Raw genomic sequence first — 15,865 nt, 5'->3', positions numbered from 1 at the left:
AATTTGTTGGTATGCTAATTAACTACAAATTGTAGGTAGATTCCATTCAGACCTACCCTAAACTGAAGTATACATGAGTTTTTTTTCGTTATAACCTTGAGTGCTTTATACAGATACCCTTTGTTTTTGACTTTCAAGACAAAAAAGTACTTAAGTTTCTATGATCAATAAGTCCATTTTGTTATATGAAAGATTTTCCAAACTTAAATTTCCTATTGCTTGAAAACTCTTATACATACAGTGTTGGAAGAAATAATAGAAACGGCAACCTACTTTGATTTTAAAACCTTTTTTTTTTACGTTGGACAAATTGTCCGACCTAAAAATCAGTGTTCAAGAATGTGGGATAGTAGTTCTATTATTTTTATTCATTTCGACGCCTATTTTCACGAAACTTTTTCTTCTATACGCTTTTAAGTAGAACTACCACGTGTTTCGGTTGGAAAAAATAATAGAAACGCTCAGTATTTTCAAATAATTGTATATTCAAATAATTAAATATATAAACCGATTTATATTATTTAAATTTCTATAAAGCATAATTTAGAAGCTATGTAATAGGTATTTTGTTGTCGAATTCATTTCCATAGTTTTGTTTTAATGTGCAGACTTTTAATTTTGATTTTGACGATGTCTTAAATATCTGGACGTGGGTGTCGTGTCTATCCCATTACATAGGAAACGCTCTTTGTGTCTTTTTCTTTTTGGTGCGGAGCATCTTTTGCTAATTATACCCACACATCAAAACATCAAAATAGGTGTAGGGAAGAGTAAACAAATTAACAAACATTTATTTTTGGCTACTACACACACTTCTACGTTTTTGTAGTAACTAATTAATTAAAAGGTGTGCTCAGGTGTGCGCCTCAGCTGAGCTCATTCTTCTTCTGAATGCAAGCAAGTCAAGGTCTGACTATGCATATATGTATATATACATATGGAAAAAATCTTTGAATTTTATGATTTATGTACCGTGGTATGTGTCATTTTTTTCTTTTTAGGGGAGTGTTCGAAACTGAAAGGTCTCATTAGGCATTAACACAGAGAAATAAACATAAACCAGAGGGCCGGGGCTAACTTCGACCGCGTCAAAGTTTGTATACCCTTGCAATTTTTTTGGTAACTCTTTCCTTACCTATAGCCATCAAAGTGGAAAAACGTTTAAGCTAAAAAGGCTAATGTTTCCGAAAGAACGGCCTACATAGGAAATAACGAAGATATTGATCAAAGTCACTGTTTTCCACCGATTGTTCCTATGGGAGCTATATGATATAGTTACCCGATCCTTATCAAATTTGGCACATTCATTAACAGATATACTAAACTAAGAAATGTGTAATTTGAAAGCCATCGCGGCAAAAGTAACGAAGTTATTGACAAAAGTCACTGTTTTCGAAAGATCGTTCCTATGGGAGGTATATGATATAGTCACCCGATCTTGATCAAATTTGGCGTAGTCGTTTATATGTAAAATTAACTCACCAATATTAAATTTCACGACAATACCTCAGAAAATAACGAAGTTATTAAGAAAAGTCACTGTTCGTGACTTTGGCATTTGTATGGGAGCTATATGATATAGTGATCCGATCCGGCTGAATCCGAGATATACAACGCCTGCAGTATATACAAGCCTACATGCAAAATTTCAGCTCTGTAGCTTTAACGGTCTAGGAGGAGTTTGCGTTGATCCAGACGGACGGACGGACGGACGGACGGACGGACGGACGGACGGACGGACATGGCTATTTGAACTCGTCTCGTCGTGCTGATCAAGAATATATATACTTTATATGGTCGGAGATGCTTCCTTCTATGCGTTGCACACTTTTGACCAAAATTAATATACCCTTTTTGCAAGGGTATAAAAATGCATAAAAATTACAATTTATATCATTTAATTTATTTTATTTTTTCCATAAAAGAGGAAAAAAACTTTTAAAGAGGAGAATGAGGGAGAAAAATATTAAATCAGTGTGGCAGAAGTTACATTTTTTTACGATGTTGTGTCAAAGAACATTTTTTTTTTGATAGATCCTTACATTCAGTTGGTCCTACTTGGGTCCAGCTGCGCTCAAACTAATTGCATTTAATTACAGAAAGTTGTAAAATAACCGAAACGTGCTCATAAAAATCCTGAAGCCGAATGTCATAACACCAAAAACAAAAAAAAAAAGAGGTAATACTTACACTTTGGTTGGATGAGTTTTATGAACACACGAGTCACGGCCAAGGGCACGGACTCGGTCTAGATTTTATGAGCAATTAGAAATAGAGGAGCGCAGGAGTGCAGGACGACAGGACGGCAGGATGCCAGCTGGGCGGCTGGAGGCGTGTCTCGGAGTGACACGCTTCGTCAACAAATTCAGCGCACAGGCCGAAGCGGAGCATAGCGAATGCCATTTGATGGATTATGCCGAGCCACCCGAAAACCAGGAGACACCCCTTTCATGTGGTAGTTTTCGCCTTGCTTTCCTTTTGATTTTTGTAACAAATCGTCTATGACAGGACCACGCGCCTGCGTAACAGCGCTTCCTCGGCACTTGAACATGTCTCTGGGCTGGCACAACAACACATTCGTCATTCGTAAGCATTTTGCGCGTGCCTCAATATGTCAAACGTCATTATCTTCTGTCACCGACGAAAAACAGTCGGACAGATAGAGAGACAGATCGAAAGTCCGACTGACAACGCACATTGCAGTCACGTGCAATTGAACATTTCACGCCCTGTTCCCGATACTTTTTTTTTAAAGTACATGTTTTTGATTTGGTAGTCATGTGGCTCAACCTTTAAGAGACACACACAGACACAAAAGGGGAAAGTCTAGTGGATGAGACTTTAGTTTGGGAGGGGCAACGGCAGCTGGCAAAACCAACCAAAATTGATGTACAGTCGTCAAATTTGCTAAAAACATAAATAAAGATAAAGCACTTAACATGTCTGCCAAAATACAGGTGGCTACCCATTGACTCGGATTGGATTGGCAGCACCTTGTACACAAGTGTTTAGGGTATGCGAAGATGCTTGACCCGATAAAAGACTTAGAGTGGATAACAGCTTTGTAAAAACAAACACTAAATTATGCATATTTATGTGGGATGATTTGTGGTTAATCGAGTTTGTCTGCAGATGCAAAACATGAAATAAAACACTAAAATATTGAGTCAATAAATTTGATTTCAGCTACTTGAAAATCAGGTCATTATGCACTGCTGCTAGACAAAAGCTCAGTGGCCTCGACTGTCAGTAAGTCTTTTTATATTGTCAGTATCTGCAGTAGCCCATAAATAAATATCGCAAATTAATGTAAATTCCAAAAACAACAGAAACATGCCATATCTTCTGTTGTCTTTTGGGTTCTCACTCAACTCACGTCAATATTTTATATAGTCATTAGTTAAAGATTTGATTTTGTGTGACTTCTAAGCATATAAATTGTTTAACTTATCTTAAATACGAAAACTTTTCTCTCAGTCTGTAGTCTTTTTACGTGGTCTTTGGCCTCACTTGTCCTGTATTAAGATTAAGTTTGTTCTTATGTTTCAAAATTATTCTCCAATACAAATTTGGTCAAGAAAACTCCATCTCTCCTTGTAATGTACATATAGAATCCAACAACATTACAAATTCCATTTTGTGTCGAGGTAATTTTCTGAGAAAGGTTAAACTTCAGTCTGCAATTAGAAGAGATCCTTGCAGTCTTTTTATTTATGGTTGGAATGGGGCTTTGTAAGTGCGAGAACAGCACAATCAAAGCAACCAGATGCAAGTCTTTCACATATATTGATAATTTGTGACTCCTTAAACTAGATATTATCAATAGTTTGGCACTGTAAATAAAAAAGATTAGAAAATATAGAAAATACCAAATGTGTTATTTGATGCAAAATGTTCTTAACTTCACGTCTGTACCCTTTTTGAGGTTTCGCAACAAGGAGGTTTAATCAACATATATGTATTCTCAACAGTCTAATTGTAAGTGCTAACACTGTGATACAGAGTAACTAAAAACACCGAATGCACTCAACTTGTTTAAGTCCTCTGAGTTGGATGTTGGATTCTTAACTTATATAGAAGTTAATCGGAAAATGCATATTTAGTATGTACTTATGCATAAGAATATAAAATATGTCTTTAAGAAGCTAAGTAGTCACCTAGACTGACTAAAAGTCGATTTCAATGTACATTAGTGTAGTTTGTGTTATTTATGCTTTTTTCGTATTTTAGATAATATTGGAATATTTTGCACTATTTTCAAAATAAATAGCACTTACTTTTGAAATAAAATTCCGTTGAAGTTATAAAAGAATTTATTCGAGAGAAAATGCTTCAATCTCACAAATATTGGAAACGATTTAAGAAACTTGGTATCTAATTTTTGCCGATAAGAATTATAACATTTTTCCATTCATGGTGAGCTATCGAAAACGAAAATAGTTCTATCGACTAGATGGAACATACATATCCATAAGTCGCTAGATATTCTATGGGGAATAGACGTCTTAAATTTCATAAAAATTGGATAGCCATTGATAAGTGTATTAAACTAACAAGTGCTCCAAAACTAAATTTTCGATCGATTGTTCCTTTATGCTAAAGTGCACGAATACAGCTCAATCTGGGATATACAATACCATCATTATATAGAAGCCCAAGTCTAGGTTCCTAGGGTCTAGGAGGAGTTGGCTTTGATTTCATCACACATTTTAGAGCGAATGCATTAATCTCATTATGTTTTTCTGGCATGGACAAAGGTTTAAAACTACAACTACTGACATCAAACACATATTGACTGTAAGATTCTTTAAACTAATTGATGACAAAACCAAAACTGACCACTTTCCAGTTCTTTCTTTTGATTTTTTTTTCTTAATTACTTTCCCTTTATTGTGACATTATGTACTTAAATGTAGGTACTTGGATAGATTCCGATTGATACTACTGAATATTTGTTCTAATACAGATCAATACAAACTGTGTTCTATATGCATATCATCTGTATTTATCTACAAATAATTCTTCTATTCACCTTATTTGAAATTTTCAATGCACAGTTTGCCCTAAATTTGCAATTAATGAAGCATTTCATTTTTGCGTTGCACAAAGATGGCATTTGTCAGATAAAACTACCGCAGAGATAATAAAGAGATACACCGATGACAGGGGGAGGGAGAGAGAGAGTAGTGAAAGCAGGGGCAAGTTGATTGCAATCAGGAATACAATTGAAGTGTCCCTGATTAAGGATCACTACTCACAGCGGGTAACCCGAATCGATGGGGGGTTGAAAGTATTTGCAAAAAATTTGCCAATACTCAGACAAAAATAAAAATGCGAAATTAAAATGCGGTTGCAATCTATTTTCCGATTGAGAGATACAAATTTACGCTTGATAGCATTTTCGAAAGGCTGCATAATGAACTAGAATTTTTCGACGCTTTTCTGTCCGAGAGTGGGCCAAAATCAAAACATAAACAATCCAACAAACAAGCAAATGTGCCTACATAGATACATACATACACATATATAAATATATGTACACAGATATTCGATTTTTCGATTAACGAATATATCAATTTTGTACAAAACTATTTAAACGATCCATTCTCTGGTGTCTGTCTGTCACTCTCTAGTTTTTACCTTCATTAGACAACGTAAACGTAAACGTAAACGTGGGAGCACCGATGGCTATTTTGGCCATATATCAATCCCAATACAAAATCGAAATTCAGAAATTCAAAAATCCAAAGCGTGCCACTGGCGGCAACAACAAAAACCTAAAAAACCACAAATGAAAATGGTGCAATTTTGATTGATTTATAATTGAATGTGAATTGTTGATAAGATTATGATAAACGACATTCATATATTCGTATGTGCGTACAGACATATATATATCTATATATATCTATATATATATGCAGTTTGGCCGCCTGCCAGTTGACGTTGATCGGCGTTGACTGGTCAAAAAACAGAAACAAAAATTACAGAAATATATTCATACATAAAAATGAGTAAAACCAAAAAGCAAAAATATTATGTGAAACAGGTTAACGAACTGGCCGGAAGGGTGATGGACAGAGGGGAGGGAAGCTGGTCGGCATCAGCATCGGCATCGGCGTCGGCGGCATTGGCAATTTGATGGCTGCAGTTTGGAAAACAATCATTTTAACTACTGCCCCATTGTGAGTATACTCTGTCTTGGTAGATATATACATACGAAATATGATAAAAGAAGTATTGTATTCATTTCAAAAGATCTTCAAGATTGCCAAGAAATTAATAATTTAATCTCGAATGGTTTGTTTGAAAATGGAAATTATAAAAAATAGTCTCGAAATGGATAACTGAGAAGAGATTTAATGTTTAGTAGTATAATTGGTTGTTTTTGGCGACCTTTTTGATATCAAACCTTTTTGTTTGCCGGCTCGAGGTCGATTAATGAAACGTTAGATTTTATTCCTTTATTTCCAAATATATTTCGATCTCCTTCGGGTATCGTCTTCAGGGGAATTTTTTACACTTTTGACGTTTGTTTTGTCTGACGTGGAGTTCTAATTTCTGGCAAAAGTTAACTTATTGATATCGAATTATTTCTCGTCGTATTCGAATAGACTTTCAAGTTTGATTAGATGGAAAGTATATGAGAACAATTTACAAAGATTTCGCTTTATTACATGTGCTTTGGGAAACAGTTGAGTAAATTACCATTTGAATTTTGTGAATTTAACAGATGATTTTCTGTTTCAAACATTTTTTAAACTGTTTGTGTTATTATTTCAGTCAACATTTTGAATATAATGGGTTGAAACCAATCAGTCGAATCATTCAACGCGATCGATCACTTTATCAACAGACTTTTATCAACAGAATTTGGAGTAGTCACTTTTGCCTGAAAAGTATAACATAAGGAATGCAAATTTCTCTAAAACTTCCGAATCACAACTTAATAGTAGTTTCTTAAAGCTGAATAATAAATAAGCAGTAATTCTTTTATATTGCACTGTTGTTCATATGTTTCTATCATCACATTTCAACTGAAATCTCAAGTTTGAAGCAACATTGGATATTTGATAGATCTATAAACAAGTCGAAACAAATTTGGCCCATTGAGACTGCCAAAGTGATACAGAGACAACAATTTACTAGGGACTTGTATTAACAAGTATCCCATCTAGTCGCTTTAAAACGATGGCCAAAAACTTCTAATTCATGTCCTATTTTATCATATTCTATCCCTAACCTTTTTAAAGTTATCCTTCCCACATTTGTTTTTAAATTGTTCATAAAGATTACATAATTGAAATATCAAAGACAACAAGTAGAAAGAAATGTAAATGTGACCAACTTTACCGACTAGTCTATGATATGCTTTCCGAATTGGTTAGAGTATACTCATAAAATACGTATCGTTGAATTGGTTTCAAATGCATAATTTTCATTTCATATCGATTTCGATTTACATTTTTGTCGCTTTTGTGGCTGGCTTTATGCATAATAAAATCAATAAACGCACATTGAAAATTGACCAGAAATTGTTGGTATCGACGCCGCCGAGTCGACTGACGACTGACGACTGCCACAAAAGCCTCGCTTTGAAGGCGACATTTAATTGCCTGAGATTTTGGTACAGATTGCTGTAGATTTCTTTTCATATTTGTTTCTTTTAGTGTGTGTGTGTGTGTTTTAGTTGTTGTTGTTGTTTTTATTACCTGCGTTGCTGGTGCGTGGTCTTGGAGTTGTAAATTTGTTGTCACTAGGAAATAGTTTATGCGAGTTAAGAGCCAAGGCAAGAAAGACAAACCAAGTTGGCCGAATTTAATTTAAACAGGAAATTATGAATGTTGACTGCAATTTGTTTATGCAGCTGCTGAGTCACATGGCTGATGACGGAGCACAAGATTGGCGATACGAAAACTGCAAAAGTGCAAAATATTTGACGATAAACTTAATTTACTTGCCGTCGTGGTGTTTTGTGTGTGTTTTTCTTATGTTTTGTCGTTGTTTTGATGGTTAATATTTCACGGTACTTGCCAGCAACCGACCCCGACATAACGCACGTCTGTCATGCATCATTTGAGTCTGCCGAAAAGGAGCTCAAGTCTATGTCGAAGTCATGGTTCAATATTGTTAGAGCTGCCCAAGCTGCAATCCATAATTAGTCATGTGTCATGGCGAAACTCAGTCGAGTTACGTTCTCGGCGGACAGATGTCCTGTTCTTGTGTCTCGGTGTCTTAACAATGAGCAAAATTGCATTGTAAGTAGAGGCTATTGAAGGTTATTAGTCATTGATATGCGCTTTTGTGACCGCACCGCACCTTTAACATACAATGCCAGTTCGAACATACATACATTTGTAGCTATGTGTATGGCCATGGGTGTGGATTGCAATTGACGGCTGAAACCTATTGACATAAGTGTCTTTTGTATGGTTTTTAGCCATAAAGAAAGGGTTTTCTTAGTCATTCAACAAATGGAGTTAATTAGGTAAAATGGTTGATTGAATCGATTTCAAACCAAATGTAAACCGACACAAATATCATCTGCAATGAACAATGTTCTTTGGTCTGAAGGTTTCATCCACCAATTCAATGAGATGAGGAATTCTTAAGTTATTATTTATACAAAATCAGGTCAATTGATGGATTTTTATTAAAAATTCATGCATTAATTCAGAGAAGTAATTGTTCTTCTGTACAACTTTAATTAGTTTCATATCTTCTGCGACAAAATTTGGAAATGAAACCAGACACAGAACATCCTTTGGGCAAAGTGAAACTGTAGACAATGTATGTTCAGGACACCAACAATCCTTTAAAAAGGCAAAAACCTTCTTTTAAGAGGTTCATGTAAATACTGACAAATAAATTGAAAGTCTATAAAGTGATTTCTATAACTTAGTTGATCTTAACGCTAAAATTATCAAAATAGTCAAAGATGCCTAAAAGATGTTCACCGAAATTCAAATCAAAAGAAACGATAAAAAGTAACCAAAACTAGAGCTCAAGAGCCGGTCATTTTTTATCTCTAAAAATTCCATTTTCGATTAGTATTCAAATTTCTGACTCATGAAATCGTTGCAAAAACTAGTCCAATTTTTCTTATCTAACTTTCTCAACTTTTAATGGCATTTCATAACTCGGAAGCAAGCCATAAAATTAAGATACAACTCGTTAAAATTGATAGACCATGGGAAAGGTGAGAGTTTCGACCAAAAAGTTATGCAAAATTATGACCATAAAAGTATTACTTTTTAAAGGTTAGTCTAACTAAGAGGAACGACCAAAATAGGCTTAATACTCAGATTACATCAGTTTTTTAGAGTATTTAGATTGTCCTTAATCTATGTAGTTAAAGATCTAATCTAACTTACCAATCAGCTTTTAATATGTAAAACTATTCAGTTCCAATGAGTTTTTTTGCATGTAAGATGTGCATCATTTTCTTTTATTACTTTTAAGTAATTGTGATTGAAAGTCATTTACCAATATGTATTTGCGTTATTTTTAGTAATAAAATTTGAAAGAATCTTATCCACTTAATCTCCTAAACGAAATGCATTCACGAAGCGCTAATGAGTTGGAATTACTCTTCAGATTGCACAGTCATCAGCTAACCCCGCAATAATGAAATGTTTTATCAAAACATTCACTAACTTCTCATCCGAAAACTTTTGTGAAACTTTTTTGTTGTTGTTCAGGTATCGCTAACAAATGTTTAGCCCTTCCATGCCAGCTGTTAAATTAATTACCCTAGGCTCCATGGGGAGAGGGAGAGAAAATGAAAGAAAGAAACAAATAGTCACTAAATCATTTTGAACTTGACATTCAATGTGAGGACGGCGAATGCAAATGTTGAACGAGAAACTCCATGTGAGAGGCCATGGCAGTAACAATTAACGGGGGGCCTACAACGGCAACAACGGCAACAAAGTTAAACCGAGGTGCTGAGGTGTGCTGAGGTATGGTTGGAAAACTGGACACCCAACGAACAACTTTTACTTGTCAGAGTGAGAAGTATTGGGCAGCAGCACACGATGATTTAATGGGCATTTATGCAAATGATCAAACAAAATGTGTCCTGTTATCCTTTTTCAGGCATTCTCGAACCTCGTAAATCATTCGAATGTGTGTTTGCTTTTTTTTCTTCGTCTAATGGCCACACAGAGGAGGGTGTGTGTGTTGAGGAGGGGGTGGCACTGAGTTGTATCAAATCAATTGTGAAAAACCCTATGCAGAAGCCACACACGCACACACAACACACATATTGTTGAGGTAGAGATTGTTTGAGCTGCAATCAGGCGTAAAAAGATGCTCTGAAGCTGAAGAGCAATTTTCACTTTTGGTTTTTCTTTCCTCCGAGTTTTTTCCTCTTCATTTTTGGCATACTCGGATGTAGGTAGGTAGCAGCGACTGGTAGGGACACATCAATTTTGCAACAATGCGACGGGAGTTGGCATTCCCTTTCACCTCTCTCCCCCAGTTCGATTTCCTTTTATTGATGGCAAGCTGGAAATTTTTTCTACTTTGAAAATATATAGACCCAATAATACCTATTCTTAATGAATTTAAATTGTGATTTATAAATGTTTTCATTTCATTTAGTAATTACAAAATCCTAATATTTCGTTCTTAAATGCACCAATTCATTCAGTTGCAATTCCCAACTAGTTTAAGCGCTAAAGAAATGAAATGGCAATTGCAATTCTGGAGTTTTTTGCAGAGTTTCCTGATGATAGAACTTTGTTCTTGATATAGCCGTATATAGACAACCTTTTCACCTTTTTGTGCTGCCTTTTAAACTTCTTTTGAAGATTGACCTCGAGCCTGCTTATTTGCAAGTGTTCACTTAAATTTTAAGCAGGTTGTAATATATACAGGAAATATTTTTTTAAGTATTCTTACTATTTGTAATTCCTATCTTACCCACTTACAGTCCAATAAGTGCTGGGTATATCATTTGTCTGGCCTGGTCTGGTCTGGGCTGGGTCCATGCCTGACTGACTAAGCAGACACCAAAAACACAAAAAGAAAAAAAAAAACAAAAATACAAAAATTGCCGCCTGACAATCTTCACGTCCCTTCGGCCGATGTCTATAGTCGGTTTTTGTGTTTATGCGGTTGCCTTTTGGTTGCTTATTGATTTTGGTCAAGTTTTCTCCTTTTTGCGGCTGGCCAACGTGAAATCAATTGGAAAATGCGCTTAATGATTTTCTTGCTTTCCTCTTTTGTTGTTTCGTTAATGGTCCGACTGTACTTTAAGAGTTACATTGATGCAAAATCTGAATATGCTACGCCCATTTTCTTGTAGTCTGGGTAGTTACTGTGGCAACTGTCGGAAAGGAATGCAAAAGCCAAAGTATAGTAAAAGGGATCATCATTATCCCTAGATGGCACCCAGCAGGCAGGCAGGATGGCAGGATGGCTGGCAGCCAGACTGTCGTAAGGGTTGTCCAAGACAATGACTTCTTAGGGTCTAAGGGGGTTGCTGTTGCACAATAATAATAAAATGCTACAGAAAGTTGCAGTGTCTTGGTGCTGCTGGCATAATTATGTCAACTTCTTGAAGTGCCGACGACATCGTTGTCGCCCATTTAAATCCACTTTGGGTGCGTTCATCCTCCTCCTTTGCTCAGGCAGCTTCTTGTCCTGCCATCGGGGCGGAAGTGTGCAATGCATCTGCAATTTAAAAACGATCAACCGTAACACTGGGTCCCGATATGATGAGCTCAGTAATTATGGGTGTTTATTTGGAGTACACGGCGGGACATCTATTCTCGGGGTGGGCATGTGCAAGGAAGGGTGCCATATCTCAGGAAGCGCACCCAGGAAGCACAAGAAAAAGGGTCAGCGAAAGGACAAGAAATAAGAACATATACATATATATGTAGGTACTTATTACCAAAAGGTCATTCGATAGTTTATGGATGGGTTATCAAAAGGAAATTAACTGAGTGGCTTAAGGCCTCTTTTAGAGTTCACCAAAAGTCAATGGTCATAAGGTGAATACTCTTAATCTTAGAAGTTGGTCATAGAGACCAATTATTACCAAGTATGCACATATTAGTTACTCCAAGCTCAAGGATATAGAATAACAGATCGAATGATGCGATTTGGTCATACTTTTTTCACTCAAAATACTTTTCAATAAGTTCTTTCATATATTGAAACAGAAACTATTGTAGAAATTTAAATATATTTCTTTTGATCGCAAAGTGTTTAGAAGAATTACCTGAATCTAAAACTAGATAGAGACATTTCTTTTCCAACTCAAATTTCATTTAAATTTCCTTAAATTTTCTTTGCTGTTTTTGCTTAAAGACTTGAATCTTCAATTGGAACCTTTTTTCTCAACATGCAACAGGTTACTTTTTGTGAAGATAAAATTTCAATTAATTTGATGGTCATATCAATTTCTGCTCCTTTCATACGGACACATATGGCAAAAACTAAGCTCTCAAATCTTAACACCCACTCAGACACACACACACATGTAGAGTCATACATATACACACATGGGGCGACCCAAAACGAGGCCATTAGAATCGGCTCCATTAACAATATTGCCCGGAGGGGGAAGACAAACAAAGATGAGAAGATGAAAAAAAGAAAATACCAGCAGAAAAAAAAGGTTCCACCGAAAAAGGGCACTAAAATGAAAATGAAAATTATGCGTGTCCATTTCCATTCCATTTTCCATTTTCCATGCCCTATCTCAAGGCAAACTAAATGCTAAAAGCTTTTAATACCCATAGAATGACTTTTGCTATTATTTTTCAGGGGCGTTTCTCTTACGTTTTCGGCACGCGTCATGTATCGCACCTTTTTCTCTTTTTGTTTTTTGTGTTGGCCTCCTCACTTTAAAGAGTCCGAGATTTCAAAAGACGATTAATATCACTTAATTAAGGTGAAAATGTGTATAGCTGACAGCTGTCAAAAAGTGTAGAGTAGTATCAAATGTAACCCAAAATTAAATGGCAAAAAAGAAGCAGGAAAACAGGAAAAGAAAATGTCAGTTTTTGTTTTTATCCCCGCAAAATGTTCGTCAGTTGATGCAATTGTGCAGAAAAGTTGTTGTTGTTGGTCTGACGGATTTTTAGGGATTTTTTTTGTGCTGAAAACATATATTAATAGTTATCAAAAACGTTGTAAAAAAAGGGGAAGAAGAAACAAAAAACAAAGGAAACAAAGACAGCAATCAAATCGCATTTGCCGTTATGCCAAAAATCGGATTTTTGATGGCAATCAATCAGAAAAGTGCCCAAAAAACAGGGAGAATTATTGTGCCGTTTTTCTCATTCTACTGTTCGGGGTGAAATCAAAGCGTATTTAACTTCTGTGGTGGAGTTTTTGCAATCTGCAACAGCCCCTAAGCAGGAATCAGACAGTCGGTATGTGAAGACGACGAGTGGATTTCTAAATACCCTGCAATCAATCGATTACTTTGATTAACAATCAGAATTCTACTTTAGTTCTAACAACTACCCAAATATATACTACATGACATGATAAGACATCTACGAGCTCCAACTTAGAGAATTATAGTAACAAGAACTTGGCAAAATATCCTAGTTTAGTCCTATACCAAAAGGAATTGAAAGTGTTACTTATCTATATGGGTTTAAATGATTGAATATACTTATTTTAACCTATATATATCTGTAAACATTTACAGGGTATGTAGAGCGAAACTGGAACTGAAACTGAAACTGCAATGTTGTCAGCGACTCTGGCTCCGACTCCGAGTCTGAGTCGGATGTGGACATAGACACGAACTGACTGCAATTTAATCTGTTTGCCGCTTTGGATTTGCCCGTTGACAAGTGCTTTGGTGTTGTTGTTGTTGTTGTTGGTGTGGTTGTTGCTGCGGCTGATGTTGCTGTTGGGTTTCTGTTGTTTGTCTCTTCCGCATTTTGCATTTTGTCATATGGATACTGGAAACTGTATAATGTTTCATTGTTTGTCCCGAGCATTTGTGTGGGTGTCTGGCCATGTGCTGTGTCTATCTGTGTTGGCCTATCAGCCTGTTTCTAGTCTCTGTGGCCGGCATATGCAGTCAGTCAGCTGTGTTCATATTGATAATGGCCCCCCCAGCAATGCCTCTCGTGCCCGAGTCCATTCCTATTTCAGCTTTATGCATCGACAACAATGGACCTTGTTAATTGAATTGCTCGAAAATGATTTGAATGACTTTCTATGCGTGGGTTGATCGGTTGGTCGCCTTGCCTGGTCTGGCTGGTCTCTGCATCAAGGTTATTGTGAAATTGTATGTAATAATGTCCCGACTTTAATTTTATATTGATTTCATTTGAAATTTAAATGGTATTGTTATATTTTCCAACTAAAATTGGGTTTTGAAAGTAACAAAGACAATGGATTCATAGGTTAGTTGGTTTCTATTATGCTCCTGACAAGGTTATCTTGTGGCAGTGCTATGTAGAAAATTGCAGGGCCCAAGACCAGACTTGTCTATTGACAATGTATAATTGTTACTCATTAAAATTTCAAGCCACAATTACAAGTTACACCAACAGCACAAGAAAGTCAAGCCAAAGATATTTGCTTTCAATGCAGATACTAATTATAAATTTTGTAATATCCAAGTTATGTAAGCTATATATTTTTGATTGGTGTTCTGTTTCTTTTGACCGTATTAGGGTTTGATTCTTAATAGCTACTTAATAGATGGATAACCAAATGAGGTATTTTGAAGAAGTTTATAAGACAAGGAGAGGTATACTTACTTGCCATTTCTTATATACAAACATCTTCTGCTGACGATTATCTAATACTTATTTCAACATTTTGCCATTTCTGTTAAAGCTTAATGATTGCTTTTATACCCTTGCAAAAAGGATATATTAATTTTGGTCAGAAGTGTGCAACGCATAGAAGGAAGGGTCTCCGACCACATAAAGAATATATATTCTTGATTAGCACGACAAGACGAGTTAAAATAGTCATGTCCGTCCGTCCGTCTGGATCAGCGCAAACTGCTCCTAGAGCGTAAGAAATTAGGCTTGAAGATATATACTGCACAGGTTTTATATGTATCCCGGTGGCGTTGCCGGTAAAGTGGTCGCTTGGCGGTCGGAGTGTCCCTGGCATGATTCCCAGCTATCGAAATCGTTGACTCAAGTAAATAAATGAAAAAATCAAACAAAAAGAATAGGAAAACAAACCTTATTTGAATCAACAATTTCGAAAGCTGGGAATCGAACCGGGGCCATATTCCGAGCGCCAAGCGAAGCAGCACTCTATCAGCACAGCCACCGGAATACATACGGAAGCCGATGTCAATATTTCTGTTATTCTTGCCACATGAACATATCCTAGTCGCTGTTTTGTCAAAAATTAAAAATTTTAGTCGAGCGAACTATTGAATTGCGGTGTTGTACAACTTCACGTCACACACACACACTACGAAGCCTAAGCATGTACCGACGAGTGTACACATGTGTACATAGACATAACGAAATCACAAGGGATTGCCCCTCTCCCCATTTTACGCTCTCATTGTGAGTCCGAACCCGAACGTTCGGGTTTTTTTCCGAAGTTCTCTGGGGTTCTATGACTAGGCTAGCGTTTGCAATCTAAAATCATACGCTTGTCCCATCTATATGTGTTGTATGGTTAGTGATATATTTTTTTGGGTACTGTTGTAAATGTCCTTATTTAGTATACCCTTGGAGAGGGTATTATAAAATTGGTCAGATGTTTGTAACGCACTGAAGCAGACGTTTCCGACCCCATAAAGTATATATATTCTTGATCAGCATGAGAAGCTGAGTCGATATAGCCACGTCTGTCTGACCGTCCGTCTGTGCGTATGCGTTTTACTCAGCCATCTTAAGAGCTATTGGGA

The sequence above is a fragment of the Drosophila willistoni genome, assembly GCF_018902025.1.
Source record: "Drosophila willistoni isolate 14030-0811.24 chromosome 2R unlocalized genomic scaffold, UCI_dwil_1.1 Seg167, whole genome shotgun sequence".
Lineage (NCBI taxonomy): Eukaryota > Metazoa > Arthropoda > Insecta > Diptera > Drosophilidae > Drosophila > Drosophila willistoni.
This window is presented reverse-complemented; position numbering follows the sequence as displayed.